Source organism: Arachis hypogaea, chromosome 19 (assembly GCF_003086295.3).
Source record: "Arachis hypogaea cultivar Tifrunner chromosome 19, arahy.Tifrunner.gnm2.J5K5, whole genome shotgun sequence".
NCBI classification, from domain to species: Eukaryota; Viridiplantae; Streptophyta; class Magnoliopsida; order Fabales; family Fabaceae; genus Arachis; species Arachis hypogaea.
The window spans coordinates 7,819,008-7,838,716 of NC_092054.1; the positions used below are offsets into that span (position 1 = coordinate 7,819,008).

The 19,709-nt window shown below is 33.2% G+C and overlaps 1 long non-coding RNA gene across 1 annotated transcript; it reads right to left on the minus strand.

The window, feature by feature from the left end:
* Window positions 1-15,194: 15,194 nt before the first annotated feature.
* Window positions 15,195-16,528, minus strand: LOC140181960 (uncharacterized). Its single transcript, XR_011877665.1, has 2 exons — window positions 16,258-16,528; window positions 15,195-16,107 (listed from the first exon to the last, which is right to left on the minus strand). It is a non-coding gene; the product is annotated as an uncharacterized lncRNA (long non-coding RNA).
* Between the last annotated feature and the right edge of the window lie 3,181 nt (window positions 16,529-19,709).

The window sequence follows — 19,709 nt, forward strand, 5'->3', positions numbered from 1 at the left end:
TTGGATATGAAGTATTCAAGGATAGATGACAATTTTCATAGCTTGGAGCAGTCAATTTTTTCTTTACAGTCTGCTCTATGATTGGTATCTCTAGAACGATTTTTAGGGTTGTCTTTGTAGAATATCTAAATATAAAAGAAGTGAAAGGATGATAAGTTGCTGCATTTTTGATAATTGAAAGTTTCCTAAATTGCTTTGCTGCTTCTGTGGTAGATGCAATACGCAAGTGATTAGACTAATTGTTGTTGCAATAAGTGTTTTCTGTGTGGGAATTCAACTGCAGGATGTGATTTTTGTAGATGGTAAATTGCAAATTGAAATTTTAAGTTAGGTAAAATGTTTTAGTTATGAAAATAGCCTCTATTATGAGGGGAGTAGGGTGCATCTTATTTGTCATGAAGATTATTGCTTGGAAATGCAAAGACGGATTAGTGAATAAACATTCACTAATTTAACATTTAAAGAGCAGGATCCCTTAGAATGATATATCATTTACATTTTGTTTATTTTATTGATTTGATTCCATAATTTTTTAATACTTAATTCATATGCTATCCTTAAGTCATTGGTTATTTCGTTTTTTTTTTTTTTTAACATCAAATTATGGTGTTCATGATGTGCACAGGAGAGTTATTAGACTCTGATTTAAATTCTATTCGGTCATTTTGAACTTATTGCCAATTAAACATATCAATTGTTATGTGTTTTTTTTTTGGAAGTTTGTATTTTTAATGTTTTAAGCTTTTCATTTGAGGTTCGGGGTTGATATAAAGAAAGTATGGTGTGTTTTAGTTATATTTAGACTTAGTTTTACATCAGAGTAAACTCTTTTTGCAAATTTGGAGAAGTGGATGCATAGTTTTTTTATGTCAAGTATGTAATGTTTTGAAAACTGTTTTACACGGTCTCGTGTAAATATTAAGGTCTTTTATGAATTTGTTCTTTTTTTAGTCATTCTATTAGTAGGTCTCTTTTGTGATAATTTTGTGTTTTATCTTTTTAAGTATGACCTAATTAAGTATACACTTTTGTTTATGTTAGGTTATTCAATTAAGTAGTTATCATATAATCATGTAGCACATTTATCATTCACGTGCATAGCACGGACTTCTTGTTATACAGATTGATCATTCCATTGTTGAGAGTTTTAGAGATGAACAAAGAGTTTATTTCACCAATAGAATGTGTTCTTTTTGTATTTAAAGATGGAGTTCAGCCTATATAAATATTAAAATTAAATAACTGGAGCTTGAAGCAGGAACAAATTGGTTATGAAAGCAGTCACCAAAAAAAATTGGTTATGAAAGCAATATAAACTGTTTGAAAAGAACCAAAGAGTCTTAACATTTGTTTTACTTTGTTAATGGGCTATCTATTATTATAAAATTGTATAAATTAAATTATTATAAAAAATATTTCATGTAAACTAAAAATTAGTTATTATAACAAATATTTCATGTATGCTAATTGAATATTGATTCTATTACTTACCACTTTAATTTACGTAGGGGTGTACGCGGATCGGATCGGATTAGATATGGCAAAAAATTCGATCTGATTTGCATAATTTCCATCGGATTGGATCGAATATGATACCCGTATTTTTTAGTATCGGATCCGATCTGATCCGCAAATGTGCGGATCGGATCGGATCGGATATCAGATATATCCGCATAATTGAACCTTATCTTTTTAATCATATTTCTATGTAAAAAATTCAATAAAAATATTTTTTTCACATTTTAAAACTTATTTATTCCTAAAATATTTTTAATCAAACTTTTCTTAAATAACAAAAATAAAATAAAACAATATATAAATAATAATTACTAACTAAAACATACAAACAAGTAAATATATATATATATATATTTTAATTATTATTATGCGGATCTGCAGATCGGATATGCAGATGTAGAGCAGATATCCGCAATCCGATCCGTAAAGAGTGCAGATCGGGTTCTATCCAATCCGATCAATATGCAGATCGAATCGTATCTACAATTTTTGAATCGGATGCGGATATTTACTACGGATTTGCGAATACGATCTGATCCATGAACACCCTTAAATTCACGTATATCTAACGTTTATTTTCGTGCTATGTCCGTGCTTTGCAAGGGTCATTGCACTAGTATTATATATATCTATTTAAGGGAATAGCTCTTCTCTTATATATAATTGAGCTTTGCCATTCTAATGCATTCAAGCCAATTCCCTTCATTTTCCTCTTTTCTGCATTCATTTCACACGTTTTAGCTACAAGCGCTGCTACTTTAACACCTGCAATTGGATCTATGACTCTATTCGATTGCACTACCATGCCACTCTTGTACAAAAAGTTATGAAACTCCTCTTCTTTTTTATTTTGGTCATGGGTTTTGAAACTTCTTCAGAACTAAATTTTATATAAAAGACTCTCAATTGAGGAAGCTCCATTGATGTGACACTTCTTAATTGAGGAAGCTCTGAAAGAAGAAAGAAGAGGGAAAAATGCAAAACACTAGCTAGATTAGGGATTGTTCAATAAGGACCCAATTTACAAATAAAAAAAAATGAAGATTGAAAGTTTTAAGAGTAATAGTACTGTTAGAGAATCATTAGAATCAATTTAGATCAATTAGTATCGTCTATATTTATATAGTATATCTGTACATTAATTGTAGGATTCTATGTCTTTATTACTTTGATTCATTTAGCACCTATAAATACCCCTTGTATATTGTACCTTTGATCACAACTCAATAATACACTTTTCAGATTACTCTCTCAGTCTCTTGTTTCTAACATGGTATCAGAGCCATGATATCCTCCTTGAAGAGAATAGGTTGTTTTCCTTGCGGTGAAATTAACCGTAGTTTTTGCACTTTTTTTTCTATGCCATTTTTCCTTACCATTTATCACTCCTTTGATACTTTTTTTCACCTCACCGACTAGCCTGTTTTCTCTGTTTTATATTTTTCCGAGTCGAATTATCAAACACCATTGTCATCCGCTGCTTACCTATTCTCATGAAAAAATCATATAGTTTTCGCTCTCTTTCGACAGTTTCGTCTACGTTCTCTCGTGGCAGTTCCGTCTGCCTTCTTTCGTGACAGTTCCGTCTGTGTTTTGTCTGTGTTTCTTTGAGGCAGTTTCATCTGTGTTTCCTCGTGGCAGTTTCGTCTGCACTTCCTTCCGGCAGTTCTATCTGCGCTTCCTTACGGCAGTTCCATCTGCACTTCCTTCAAACAGTGACAGTTCTGTCTGCGCTTCTTTCGGACAAACGGCAGTTTCGTCTGCGCTTCTTTCAGATAAGCGGCAGTTCCGTCTGCGCTTCCTGCAGTTCCGTCTACGCTTCCTTCCGACAGTTCCGTCTACACCCGTTTTATCAGTTTATGCAGTTTTTTTCCTTTTATTTCATTATTTTAAATAAGTTTTTGAGGGGGAATATTAGAATATAATTAGGATCAATTAGGATTAATTAGCATTATTTAGCATATCTAAATATTTATTATAGGATATTACGTTTTTATTATTTCGATTCTCTTAACACCTATAAATATCCTTCTATATTGTATTATTACAGACAACTTGAATATACTTAATAACATACAAATCCTTTCTCCAGTTTAGTCTCTTGTTTCTAACATGGTATCAAGAGCTTAGGTTATTTTTTTTTCAGAAACAATTGGTTTCTAGCTCTTTTAGTTTGTCTCCTCTGGCAGTACTTTGTCCTCACTTTTCGAGTCTCTCCCGACGCTTTGGTTCGTCACCGCCGCCATCCTCGCATTCTCCTCGTTGCAAGCTTTCCAACGCCACTAGATTCATTGCCGAAAACCGTCTCACGCGCCTCCACGCGCCGCCGGAAGTCCCTGTCGTCATCAGCTTCTTCTCCTTTCCAGATTAATTCCACGCCGTTGGATTGGGCCCTAGATCAACGGCCCAGACGCTCCCACATGTCGCACCCACGCTTCTCCTCGCTCAACCCGCGACCGCTTCTGCACCGACCCACCAGACCCGCGCACAGACCTGACCCGGACAGTTGGTTGATCCGCGCACCTTGTCAGCGCTGACGTGTCCTTCGCCTCCAATCACGCCGCCCACATGTCACCGTTCCGCTGACGTGGCACTGACGTCCCTGCTGACGTGGCGCTGACGTGGCAGACAAGTGGGACCCTCCCTAAGGTTTTTTGGTGAGCTCTTTCTGATTCTGCACTCTGATTTCTCATTTTCTGCTCCGAAATTGCCGTTTTCTCTTCTCTCTTTGATCTTTGTGACTGCTATCATGGAAAAGCCAGATGTTTTTGCTGCCACCGATAGAAAGAGTAAATTCTGTCGAAACTGTAACCGTTCTGGGCACCTCTTCTCCGACTGTCCTTCTGTTGAATGTCGCACATGCCACCAGAAAGGTCATCTTAGCTACCATTGTTCACAGCTGTTCTGCCGTTACTGCAAGCTCTCGGGACATTTAATTACTGCCTGTCCTACTCGCCCACCACGTCCTAGTCTACTCAACTCGTCTCCTGTCTCTCTTTCTGATATTGCATCTCTTCTTCAGCGTCTTCTCTCTGTTTCTGGTAATACCCCTGCTGCTTTTTCCACCTCTCCAGGTAATTCTAAATGGTACTTTGACTCGGGTTACTTTAATCACATGTCTCCGTTGCGTAATATTTTCTCGTCCATGTCTACCACTACAAATGGACCTTCTGTCAATACTGCAAATGGCTCTCTCTTGCACGCAACACACAAGGGTTCTATATCCCAGTCAACTCTTAATCTTCCTGATACTTATTATATTCCCAAATTAAACTTCGATCTTATTTCAGTTGGTCAACTTGTTGATCTGGGTTTTGAAGTCACGTTTTCTGTTTCTGGTTGTCGTGTACAGGATCCTCGGACGGGACAAATCATCGGGACTGGACGTAAGGTCGGAAGGTTGTTTGAACTCGAGAATCTTTATATTCCTCATGTACCAAATCTTTGTGCTACTTCTTCTCCCTCTACCCTCCACTTATGGCATCAGCATCTTGCCCACACCTCCTTAGGAAAACTGCGTCCTCTTGTCTCTCAGGGTGTTTTAGGTCAGGTTCCAAATGAATCTTTTGATTGCATTTCTTGTCAAACTGCCAAACAACCTGCTTTATCTTTTCACAATAATTCATCTCTTGCTTGCTCACCTTTTGATCTTATTCACTCTGATGTTTGGGGCCCCGCTCCCACTGCCTCTATGGGCGGAGCTCGATACTTTGTCGTTTTCATTGATGATTATTCCCGTTTTACTTGGGTTTATTTGATGACTAATCGCCATAAGTTACCTCAGATCTATATCAACTTTGCCACTATGATTAAAACTCAATTTTCCAAGGTCATTAAGGTTTTCCGATGTGATAATACTATGGAATACCGTGATTCCAAACTCTTAGCCTTTCTTGCAGAACAGGGTACATTGTCTGAGTTTTCTTGTCCTGGTACATCTCAACAAAATGGTAGAGTTGAACGCAAACACCGTCACATTCTTGACTCCGTCCGTGCAATGCTCCTTTCTTCTTCGTGTCCTAAGCGTACTTGGGGTGAAGCTGTTCTTACTGCTGTTCATGTTATCAATAGACTCCCTTCTTCTGTTCTTGGTAATGTTACTCCCTTTGAGCGTCTTTATCATACCTCCCCAGATTATAGTTCTCTTCGAGTTTTTGGTTGTGTATGTTTTGTTCTTCTTCAGCCTCATGAACATAGTAAACTTGAGCCTCGGGCTCGTATGTGTTGTTTTCTTGGTTATGGCACTGAACACAAGGGTTATCGTTGTTGGGATCCTCTCTCTAAACGTATTCGTATATCTCGTCATGTTGTCTTCTGGGAGCACCACATGTTTTCTCGATTCTCATCCTTTGAGTCGATTCCTACTACTCAGTCACCTTTGTTTACTAACCCCAATGTTGATCTTTTTCCTAGTGATGATTCTACAGATTCTATCTCGAGTGACCCTCCACAGCCTCCTGTTCTTCCGCCTTCTCCATCTCCCAATGATTCCAGACCGGACGATGATCCTGCTCTTACCGTCATGCCTCCTCCTCCCGTTCGTTCTTCTAGGGTACGGAATCCACCTCCTCATCTTCTTGATTACCATTGCTTTTCTACTATTCTTCATCAACATGAACCTAAGACATTCAGAGAAGCCTCCTCAAATCCAAATTGGCAACAAGCAATGCAAGAAGAATTACAGGCACTTGAAAAAGCACACACTTGGGATCTGGTTGCTCCTCCTTCTGATTAGGAAGTTGTGGGCAGTAGATGGGTATACAAGATCAAGACTCGCTCTGATGGCTCTATTGACCATTATAAGGCCCGCTTGGTTGCTCAAGGTTGTACGCAAGAGTATGGTATTGATTATGAAGAGACTTTTGCCCCTGTCGCTTGTCTTACGTCTGTTAGAGCTCTTCTTGCCATTGCCGCGGTTAAAAAATGGTCTCTCAGTCAGATGGATGTGAAGAATGCATTTCTTAATGGGGATTTGAAAAAGAAAGTCTATATGAAACCACCTCCGGGATATCCTTGTCCTTCTAATAAGGTTTGTCTCCTTCGCAAGGCACTTTATGGACTTAAGCAAGCTCCTCGTGAACGGTTTGACAAGTTCAGCACTACCATATGCAGTCTTGGTTTTACTTCTAGCCCTCATGAGAATGCGCTCTTCATTCGTAAAAATAAACGTGGAGTTGTTCTTCTACTTTTGTATGTTGATGACATGATCATTACTGAGGATGATGTTGATGGTATCTCTGATCTCAAGGCCTCACTTCACCGTACCTTTGAGATGAAAGATCTTGGTTCTCTCAGCTATTTTCGTGGTCTCGAGGTCATCTCCACCGATGATGGCATCTATCTCTCTCAGGCTAAGTATGCTTCAGATCTTCTTGCTCGCGCTGGAATTACAGATAGTCGCACTGAGTCTACTCCTCTTGAGCCTAATGTTCGATTTACCCCTATAGATGGCACTGTTTTGGATAATCCGACTCTCTATCGACAGTTAGTTGGCGGTCTCGTTTACTTGACTGTCACCCGACCAGACATCGCCTATCCAGTTCATGTACTTAGCCAGTTCTTGTCAGCTCCTCGTACTACTCACTATGCAGCAGTTCTACGCATTCTTCGCTACATCAAAGGCACTCTATTTCATGGCCTTTATTTTTCTGCCCATTCCTCTTTGTCTCTTCAGACTTACTCCGATGCTGATTGGGCTGGTGATCCCACTGATCGTCGTTCTACTACTGGTTACTGTTTGTTTCTTGGCGACGCTCTCATTTCTTGGCGTGCTAAGAAGCAAACGTTCACTGCTCGCTCAAGCACAGAAGTTGAGTACAGTGCCCTCGCTGACACCACTGCTGAAGTTATCTCAGTTCGTTGGCTTCTCGAAGATTTGGGTGCTCCTCAGTCGTCCCCTACTGATGTTTTTTGTGATAACCGCAGTGCTATTCAGATCGCCCATAATGATGTGTTTCATGAACGCACCAAACACATTGAGATTGATTGTCACTTCATTCGGCAACGTATCCTTATTGATACTGTTTCGTCTCATTGTTGTTGGAACACTAGATCAGACTGCTGATATCTTCACGAAAGCTCATCACCCGACTCGTTTCCAGACTTTGTTATCCAAACTCAAGTTAGTATCCTTAGCTCCCACTTGAGTTTGAGGGGGAGGGAATGTTAGAGAATCATTAGAATCAATTTAGATCAATTAGTATCGTCTATATTTATATAGTATATCTGTACATTAATCGTAGGATTCTATGTCTTTATTACTTTAATTCATTTAGCATCTATAAATACCCCTTATATATTGTACCTTTGATCACAACTCAATAATACACTTTTTATATTACTCTCTCAGTCTCTTGTTTCTAACAAGTACAACCCAGTTTCATTAAATCCAAAAATTAGTCAAAACTTACGAAGTCATTTTCCATAAATGAGGTTCACTCAGATTTTTTTTTTTTTTTTGCTTTTTCCCTCTTTTTTTTATCCGATGAATAAGATACCAACATTTCCAGCAACCGAAAGTTCTCCAGTGTACTTGTTGTGAAAGAATTGGCTTATTCCAAAAATATTTTATGTCAACTCAATTCAGTTTAAGATTATGTATGTGCCAAACCATAAATCTTTCTACCTTGCTGTTTATTATTTTCCATCATCTTCAGAGATTGGGCTGCATCTGCAACATAAGTTCCATAAATTTTATAAGATTTTTTTGATTCTGCATATGCAACATCAAGATGTGCAGACTCTTTGTCGATCTCCGACATCTCTCTTCTTAAGTCTTCAAGTTTGCTATGAGAGATGAGTAAGTTATTGAAGATGTTTTCAAATTTTTTTACTTACTTTGAGAAGTCGACAGGTACAAAGTAATAATCCAGATTTGAACTCAAAAAATGGGAGAGTTGACTGTTTAGATCATCTTCATTCAACCACTCGTCGACAGTGTGGCTCGAGAATTGAAGGAGCCTTTTTAGAATTTCAATAGTACAAGGAGTTAGCCCTTTTGGTGGTCTAAAATCCAGTGAAATTGTGATGGGTAGTGTCTCGTGTGTGAGTGCAGTTTCTATTATTTAAAAAAAAAAAAAAATTGGTGTATTAATTTAGATTATATTTAACCATTTTTATATTAAAATAAACTATAATAAATTAAATGGTTAGATTATACTATTTAAAATTAAAAAACTATTAAAAATGATATAAATTTAAATAATTATTTTATATTATATTATTATTTTATTTTATTTTAAATATTTAAATAAATTTTAATTTTTTAAATTTTTTTTAGTTATAATTTTTTTATTACTTATGATTTTAATATTATTTTTATGTTAATTTTTTTTATTTAATTTATTATTTTTTTATGGGACTAATAAAATCATAATACAAAATAAATAAAAACTCTATATATACAAAAAAAAAAAAATAACAAGAATAATAAAAAAAATAGAATATTGTTACATCCAGTATTTGTTGTCATCCTCTTTTTGTATTACTATCTCATATGGTGAACATATTATTGCGATACTGTAGAACAACTGGTATGGACACCTATGTACAGCTGATGACCCATGAGGAGTATTCTAAGTATGTATAGTCTTCAATATCTTTTATTTTTTTTATAAATTAAAAAAATTATAACAAATAAATATTTAGATTTTATGTTTGACATATACTCTTTTTTATATTTAAAATACAAATTAAAAACTTAAACTTATAATTATGTTTGACATGTACTCCTTTCAATATTTAAAATATAAATTAAAAACTTATAATTATAATAATATTTGACATGTACTCTTTTTAATATTTAATCTTTTTTATATAAATTAAAAAAAATAATTACAACAAATATATACTTAGATTTTATGTTTGATATGTATTATTTTTAATATATACTTTTTTTTATATAAATTAAAAAAAATAGTTACACCAAATACATACGTAGATTTTTGTTTGAAGAAAATCAGAAAAAAACGTCAGGATGAAAGACAAGAAAAAAAGAAATTGGAACAGTTGAAAAACCTACCCGGCGAGCGGCTAGCCACCAGCAAGGAGATGAAATGAGAAGCGGCTAGCGACCAGCAAGGAGATGAAACGAGGGAGGGAAGCATGGTTGTGGTGCCGAGACACTGCCTCAAAGAAGACGGCGGGAGTACATGTATTCTTTTTAATATTTAATCTTTTTTATATAAATTCAAAAAAACAATTATAACAAATACATACCTAAATTTTATGTTTGACATGTATTCTTTTTAATATTTAAAGTTTTTTATATAAATTAAAAAAAAAGTAATTACCACAAATACATACTTAGATTTTATGTTTTACATGTACTCTTTTCAATATTTAAAATATAAATTAAAAAATTAAAATTATAATCCAAATAACTTTTAAATTATAAAAATATTACAATTAAATTTTAAAAAATTTCAAATTCTATTTTTTAAATCCTAAATTGCAACAAACATATATATTATGGCCTCCCATAATCTATTTGCAACATTATAGAATTGTTCTAGAGGTTGTTAGTATCACGTCATCAATGTTAAACTTTTCACAGTAATTTCAGTTTTGATGGCATAATTTCTTTGTTAACGTGTATAATTTGATGAACGATTGAATAAATATTTGTTCGTTGTAGCCATCATTTAAAATTTTAATTATATTTGTAATTACTTTTAAATTTTAAGTGTAAACAATATGTTTGATGATTTTATTCTTTTCAATGCACATCATAGATAAAGAGTTGGACTCTTCTTACTCTCTCTTGTCTGTTTTGTTGTGTTCTTTGGTTTGCTGTCGAAAGAATAATAGCTTCCTCATATTTAGTGAGAGTAGCTGTCTTCCTTAATTTTGATGTTTCGTTCTCTTGGAATACAAATCACCTGGCCGATATCATTGTTATCCTCATCTATGTGGCACACCTTTTGGTGTTGCCCCATGTTTTCTTGATTGAGGAGGTCACTCACCATTGTATTATTTGAAAAAGTTTATAGAGTATTTGAATAGCAGCATTTTTCAGTTGCACTTTATCATTTATAGTATTGTGTTCTTTAATTTGTAACACATCTTTCATGTTTTCTGATCTTATTATGTGAGATGAATGGAATATTAATAATTTTATATTTAACATGTACTCTTTTTAATTGATATGTACTCTTCTTAATATTTAATTTTTTATTTCTTATTTTTATTTAGCCACTCAAAACAAAAAATTATATTTAATTAATTAATATGAATTTATTTGATCTTATTATTTTATTTTATGATTTTAATTTTAATGTACTATGAATGTAAAATTATTTTATACATATATCCAATTACATAATATCACATTAATTATTAGTATTATACAATCAATACATCAAAATTAAATTTTTTATTTTATATATTTTTACTTTTTAAAAATTTCCTGACATAAAGAAAACACTATTATCCAGTTGATCTTAGTTTTTGTCTTTGTACTGACATCATTGTCTATTATAGATAGACTTTCATCTTTTTCACTAGTTAGATTTCATGGATATAACACTTGGACTAATTTACCTATCCCAAGTGCCACGCTCTAAAGACTCAGATCAATATGATTTTAAGAATGATTTTAAATTTATGAACCTTCTCATTATATTTATGTCAACTTTCGTTTCAATTGTATTATGTTTGGGTTTTAGTTTTAACTTCTACAATAATTATTGATCCAAAGATTTGCAATATGCTTTAGTGGTTATTTGGTCACTGTTAAAGCATTAAAAAAATTAATAAAAAGATATTTTTTATTTTTTAATATATTTAATAAAATTTTAATAATAAAAATAAAAATACTAAAAATATAAAAATGTATTTTTTAAAAATTACAATTTATATTTTTTAAAATTTTTTTATTAAAAAAATATTTTTAACATAAAAAAATATTTTTATATGAGATATTATTTTTATTTTTGTAAGAGATCTTCTTAAAAAAAATCACTTAAAAAGAAAGATTTTTTTCTAAGATCTTTTAAAATGGTTAACTTTTATTAAAAAGGAGAAAGTTTTACAAAAAATAATGGAATTAACAATCATTTTAAAAAAACTTATAAAGAAATAAGATCTAGAACTAATTGAAAAAAGAGAACAGAAACTCAAATGTTTGAAATGATTTTTCTTGGTGGTCAAATACACTTACTTACTTACCTTCTGAGTTCTGATCCCCTCCTTGAAGGTCAAATAATTCAAACCACATTCTAATTTTAACTTCCCACTACTTTTAGATCGCTGCGTTCAAGTTTTGAATTTGAGCACGTTTTATTTATAATCCTTACTTTTTTTTTTCCAGGCTCGACCTCCTTGCCTTCAAAATATAACATTTGTGAAATTGGCCAAGTCTTCTTACTGCAACTAGCCTCCTTTGATAACATCCTCTATGTGATTCTCGACTCTCCTTTTTTCGATTCACATTCATTTTCCCGAGTGAATATATACTTCTTGCTTACACAAGTGCTTCCATAAGAAGATGGTTCCTTCCACTTGTGTGTTGTGTGAAGGAACCATGTACGAAAGTTTTCCTTTCTTTTTCTTTTCATCCACATCCTTTCCTTCGACCCAAAGTCCCTCTCTAACTATCTCACTTGCCGCATGAATTGGAGACGACCTCTATGCATATGGCGCGCACATTACTTGTGATTAGGAGCAACATCTCTTCAACATCTCTATTTTTTACCATCTCTTCTCCTGCACCTATTTGATTTTGCATCATTATTGTTACTGTTTGATAGCCTCAGATTGAAACCACCTCCTTCCACTCCTTCAACAACTAATAAGAATCAGAAAGTTTAAGTGACCAATAATTTTAATCAAATATTCAAATTTAATCATCATTTAGTCAGTAAATATATTTTTTTTTAAATGTCTCATGCGCATGATAAAATTTCACTTTTGTTATTCATTCTTTCTCCAATGCTGGTTGTTTGATATCTCAAAATTTAAAAAAATGTTAGCCCCTAGGACTGCTGATAAGCATACAAAGAGAATTGGAAAAGAAGAAGAAAAGTGGATGAGAATGACGATGATGAATAAAAATTAAAAAGAGATAAGAGTTTCAGAAAAACGAGGATTATAATTTTTAGAAAATTAATTAAAATTAAAATGTTTTTAAAATTATAAAAAATATAAATAAAAATTATCAATAGCTTTTGTAATTATGATAAGATAACTCAATTAATAACGGAAAATTAATCTTCTTTTAATGGTCTTTTTATCAATAACAGTTTCAAGTATTATTTTGTCACCACGTAATTTTTTCGAATAAAAAAAGAATTTTGCTAGGAAACAAGAAAAATTTCTATCAATTTTTATTAGGTTGATCCAAAGCTCACTACAAAAAAAAAAAAAATCATCTCTCCATTACCCCCAACCCTAATTTAGAATTATATTTCACTATTTCACCATTCCTTCTTTTACCACGGCCGTTCATCTCCTTTTTCTTTCTATCCTGTCGATAAACCTCCCTCAAACGGCGAAGCCTTGCTGACCTCCTTTCCACGCCACTCCGTCATCTTCAACAGCACTGCTCAGCGCCTTTTCCGTCTCTCAACTCGACGACGTCACCACTGCACGCGAGGACGCTGTCGTCGTCAACAGCGAGTCTCATGGCTTCCTCCACTGGTTCAGACTCTGGTCAACGTAGCTACCGCGAACTCGTGATCTTCCCAAACTCGCGTCGTCGCGTTGCCACCTTCAACCTTCCACCATGCCGCATCAAGTCTGCCACTGCCTCCACGACGCGCCGAAACGTTTCTTCCTTTTCCGTTGTGCGCTGCAGCTCGTCATTCACCACATTGGTCTCCAACAGGTTAGTAGATGGTTAGGGTAGTTATAAGTAAGTTTAATTTTTTCGAATTGAATTTAGGTTTGAATGTAAAGAGGACGTTCATTTTAATTAATAGGCAGATAGTTCTTTTTACAGTAAATTGGATGTTGCATTTTATCATTTTATCGTGAAGAGATGGTCTACAGATGATGTTACTTTTTGGTTTAGATTGATGTTTCATTTGTTCCTGTACATGGATGTTTCCCAAAATTAATTTTTTAAGTTCTTAAAGGTAAACGGATGTTGCTTTTTTTTGGATGTCTCTCTTAAATCGTTGTAGAAGTTTGTGTTGATTATATGATTTGAATCGACTTCTGCATGTTACTGGTTCTACCTGAATTGTTGAATTCTACATTGACATATTTTCCTGGTTTCTTTTCTATGTGGTTTGGGAGTTACGAAAAAAATTAGTTTAAATTTGTTTGAATTGAAGTTGGGTTTGAGTGTAGTTATTTAAACATGGTGCAAGGGTGAAATTTTTTCTAATTTGTTAGATGTTTCTTATCAACTAAAACCGATGTTCATTTTAATTAATAGATAGATGGTTCTTTTTAAATTAAATTGGATGTTGTATTTTATCGTGAATAGATGGAATTTATTTGATTCTGTATGCTGTGTGTTTATGTTTTGATGTTATTTTACAGAACTCCATTGTAAAAGGATCATTGGTTATGCAACTATCATACTATCCATAGCCGAATATTACAGGCAAGGAGCATGGTAAATCAGCCACAAGCAACAAGTTTTGCTACACTGATCCAGAATACTAATGAATGATGATCAAGTAGCAAGTGGCTCTTTTATTGTGAACTTGATAGATTCATTGCAGAAATAGTATCTCAAAATCAAAGAGCATGCAAAAACCTACCCTTATGTATGGGCTTCCTATATTGTTGTATATGGTGACTTTGGTCTATGGACTGCATATAAATGGAGAAAGCTTTTAAAAATCGAGGACAAAGTAAGGAATCTTCAAGAGAAACTATGGAAGGTTGTTGAAACTGAAGAATCTGATCCTTTTACTTTTAAGAATCTCCTCATTTGTCTCTTTTCTGGTTGTTTTTTTGTTTTGTTTTGTTTTTTTTTTTTTTGAGCTTGTGTATGTTGGCTTTGAGTTTTAATTATTGTATCTTTATGCATGTGTTTGAACAATTGTAGATTAAATGTATACTTTTCAGTTTTAAAGCCAAACCAATGGAAGTGATTGTATTTTTCATTGAGTTCAAGAAGAAAGATGAAGAATAAAGAAAATCCTTTTATTTAGATACTAGAAGCCAAGTATAGCATGAAGAAATCATTTCTTTTTTGTTATGATTTTAGTCAATTTCTTGGCTTTTATTTTTTTAATTTGGATGATAATTTCAAAATTCAAAAGAATGATTGTCTAGATCCGACTAAGAAATTTAAGATGTTCAAATAAAAAATGCAAAATTAGAATGCTATTTGTGTGGAGGTTGCAAATTACTCTGTCTATTTAAGGTACTAATGTTTGGTATAATATATTTTTAAGTTTGAAAATAAGATATTGTTGTTCTTTTTCTTATTTTTTTTCCTTACTTAAATTTTTTTAATCATCAAGCAACAGGATAAATTCAAATTTTTTTCCCTTCTTTTGTGATACTTATAATCACTATCAAATAAATCATCTCTACAATAAAGTAACTTATGTTAGGTACCTAATTATTTTTATAAAGATATAAGTGGATGCTACCTCTGTCAAGTATATCAAGATGTTCATTTTTCATACTAAATAGATGTTACTTTAATAAAAATCATGTGAATAAAAAATAAAAAAAAATATCCTATATAAGTAACTATAAATTTGTCATCATGCTAAAATACAATGAAAGGAATCATAATATTCATTCAACTTATCTATACAATTTGAAACACTGTCAATACATGAATTCAACATAACCAAAATTAATAAAAAAGAATCATTCACTTAGTATAAAAAAAAACATCTATTTGTTTAACAAAAGAATAATTGTAATTTTTCAAGTTGATAATCAATTTTAACTCATTCAATTCCAAAAATCTCATATCTCTTTTTTAATTTTTTGCTCTTCCACACTTTTGCAGGTTCCAAAAGTAAGTGATGCCTACAATTTTTACAATCTACAACTGAATTTGTCTTCGAATCAATATATCTAAAGCCTCCTTCATCCAAGGACAGGTTTCTTTTACTTCTGCCACAGCCATCCATCTTCTTTTCCTGAAGTTTATCTCTAGCCAATTATCTAAATTACTTGCTAACGAGCATAGAAAACATATATCACTCATGAATTGTGGGTTGTCCTTTGCTCTTATAAATCCATTTTTTCAATTTACTCTACAAAGAGAACAACCAAATCAAAATAGAAACACATAATGATAATACCATTCCTAAAAAACATAAAAAATGTATCAAAAAAGAACATCCAAAAAATATAAAAATAAATATCAATTATTCAATTTTTTACATTCATTTTTAGTTTACAATGGTAATTTCACCCTAGTCTAATTATATTCCATCAATTAATCAATTTTCACCTAACCCATGGCAATGAACATAAGCCTATTATCTATATGCGTTATGCATAACAAGTTGATTAGTCCATTATTTAAGAGTATATCTAAGTATAGTGGGAGAATGAGAGTTAATGGCTATAGTGATCAAACATGAACTTACTCTTTGCAAAGAATTAGATCTTCACATATATGCTTCTGTTCCTTTCTGAAAGTTGCTTGTCTTCCTTTTTAAATTTCTAGAATAATTCATACCAAATTCAACAAATAAAAATATGGAAACCAAGTAAGCACTAGCAATAGTTATGAAATCAAAGAAACATGCTTATAGAAGACAAAAAAAATAACTTGCAAAATTATGAAGTAGCAGTAAATAACTAGACAAAAACCTTCAATCAGCGAGAACGGTAACGGGGCAATGATTCTTGCGGTGGACCAAGGAAATTTGGCGATGATTCTTGCAGTAAACTACCTATTGGCACAAAATTTGGCGCACCAAAGAGACAACAATGCGGTGGTCATGGAGGCGAGACTAGTGGCTGTGGGATGTTGCCTAACGACGCGGTGTTCGGTGTCGGGGCGGCTGTGCCAACTGGAGTGGAGTGTAGACAGCGTCACTATGGAAATGGGAGAAGGGGAATGGTTTCTGTGCGTAACTACAGGGGTAGGAGTGGGAGAGAAGGGGGCGTTTTTACACTTTTTTTTTTTTAGGATTAGGTTAATCAACTTTTAATTATTCAAATTTTGAATTTAAAAAAATTTAAAATTAATTATTAAATAAAATTGTTTAAAAAGTTTGCTGGTTTATTTTGGTTCCCTACACTTTTTCATAAAAAAATTAGTATTTACTTTTTCTAAAATTTGAAAACAGTTATTGATGGACGAAAAGATGGATGCGTTAGCCGGTATAAAGGTTAATAAAAAAAAAAAGCACGCGCTATTCAACATTATTGGGCCTTTGGGCCATGGGCTTTATCATTATAATCATTAAATGATTCCGGAAGCATTTTCCTCTTCTGTCACATCTAAATCGAATATATCTTTTGCTAGGAGCGTAGAGAATGGGGATAGTCAGGAATTCATACGACTCCTGTTACAAAAGTTAAAAAATTATTTTTAATTAAATTTAACAAAAAAATTATTTACTTTTGAAATAAAATAACAGTAAAATTAATTATTAAAAAGGATAATTTTTTTCCGTCAATTCTCTGTTAGACCGATTTGACCGATTCATCCGATCTAATTTTTAGAACTATAAAAATTATTTTTTAAAAGACTGTTAAAAATATTTAATTATTTAAAAAAAATTAATATTAAAATTATTAAGAAGAATTAATTTTTATAATATTTAAAAAAATTAAATTATTTTTGTAAAGGCAAATATATCTTTAAATTATTTTTTTATAAACATGTTTATTTTTTTAATTACCTATTATATTCAAATTTTTATTCATTTACAATTATCTACAACAAAAATTTGTTACTATAAATCACCAATTTACCATTAATAAATAACTTTATTATTTCACTGTAGTTTCAAAAACTAATACAACATCATCGTCTGAATAATGAAGAGACAAATAAATTACAAAATAATTATTGTATAAATCACAAAATAATTATTATAGTACTTTAATTTGTTACAAATAATAATCATTATATTTTTTTGTGTTCTTACCTTTTTAATTTTTTTCTAATTAGGGTTCATTTGTATTGTCTCATTTCTTTTTTTTTTTCATATCTTAGATTTTTTTCTACAAGAAATATGTGGTTTGTTTGGGTGTATTTAATTTTTTATTTTTGATATTATTTAAATTGAATTTTTTTGAGCTCGTTAATGTGTAGTTGGATATCTCGTTATAGAAGAATAATTTTTTGATATTAGTCTTTTTTTTATAAAATAAAATTGTTCCTAATTCTCGAAATCTTATATTATGTATTTTAAAATAATTTGTATACATAATTATGTCTACAGGAGATAAATAAATAAAAAAATAATTTAAAGGTATATTTGTTGAAACAATTATGGATGAAGCAGAGTAACTCTTATCAACTTTGTTAAGTGAGTTTAAGTGTGAAGAGAAGAGAAAGGGAGGAAACAAAGCAAGAGAAGAGAGCAACAAGAAGAAGAGGGATCAACTAGCAGAGAAAAAGGAGAAGGAGAGAGAAGGAAGAATCTGATTTTATTTTTCACAAAATTGATCTAGAAGAATCTCATATTCAACTAGCTGTAATAATAGACACACACACACACATATATATAGTTTTTAAATAATCTAACATAATTGACTTACTGCACTGGTTGCCAGTTGCATAGCATACTAACAACCTAACTAATTTCAGTTACACTAACTAATCCTTTTTATCTGATACAACTGCTGCACTATAGAGTCTTTATCATGTAACACCCCCTCTTAAACTTGGATTGGATGCTTTGATTAATCCAAGTTTGGCATGACAAGCTCGAAATAGATTAGGAGTGAAGGTTTTTGTCAAGATGTCAGCTGTTTGTTCAGTGCTAGAAATTGGGAGCAACTTCGTCACCCCCTCTTGCCATTTATCCCTCACGACATGGCAATCAACCTCAATGTGCTTTATCCATTCGTGGAAGACGGGATTAGCGGCTATGTGCAGAGCTGACTGACTATCGCAAAAGATTGTTATCGGTTTCCCCTGATCCACCTGCAACTCTTCTAGTATGAACCTTAGCCACTGTGCCTCCTTGGTTGTTGCTGAAAGGGCCCTATATTCCGCTTGACAGGATGATGTAGCAACTGTATCCTATTTTTTACTTTTTCAGGAGATGATTGAAGTACCCAGATAGAAACAATACCCTGTAATTGATCTTTGTGAATCAGGACATGTCCCCCAATCGCTATCAGAGAACCCTGATGGTGGTAAATCTGTGTTAGCTGAGAAGAATAAACCCAAGGCTGGTACACCCTTGAGATATCTGAGGATTCGCAAAACTGCCTCAAACTGTTTGTCTGTTGCACAGTCAATGAACTGACTGAGTTTTGCTACTGTATAGCAGAACTCTGGTAGGGTGTTGGTAAGATAGAGGAGTCGCCTTATAAGTTTTCGATACTCTGAAGTTGATGCAAGGACAGTGCCCGAGCTCTTTGATAAATGTGTGGTGTAGTCCATAGGCGTCGAAACTAATTTAGCATTCAACATGCCATAATCCTTAAGGAGATCAAGGCAGTATTTTCGTTGGCAAATGACAATCCCTCTTGGGCCTCTGGAAATCTCCATGCCATGAAAATAGGTGAGTTCACCAAGGTCTTTGATCTTGAAGAGGCCATGGAGGTACTGTTTGATATGGTTGATTTCCTCAATATCATCACCTACTAGCACAAGGTCATCAACGTACACCAAAATCACAGTCATATGCTTTGAATTGATATTGGTAAACATGCTGTAATCATGTTTGGATTGTACATAGCCCAGACTGGTGAGGGATGCTGTAAGCTTAGTGTTCCACTGTCTACTCGCCTGTTTCAATCCATAGAGAGAGTGGTCCAATCTGTAAACCAAGCCTGGTTCTGGAAGTTGTAATCCTGGTGGAGGCTTTATGAATACTGTCTCATTTAAATCACCATGTAGGAACGCTGTGTTTACATCCAATTGGTGCAAATGCCACTGCTTTACAGCCAAAATAGCCATCACAACTCTAAACGTATTCATTTTTACCACTGGACTGAATGTGTCCTTATAGTCCACTCCGCGAGTTTGCAAGAAACCCTGGGCCACAAGCCGTGCCTTGTACCTCTCTATGGAGCCATCAGGGTTAAATTTGAGTTTGAAGACCCATTTACAACCACTGCTTTCTTACCATCAG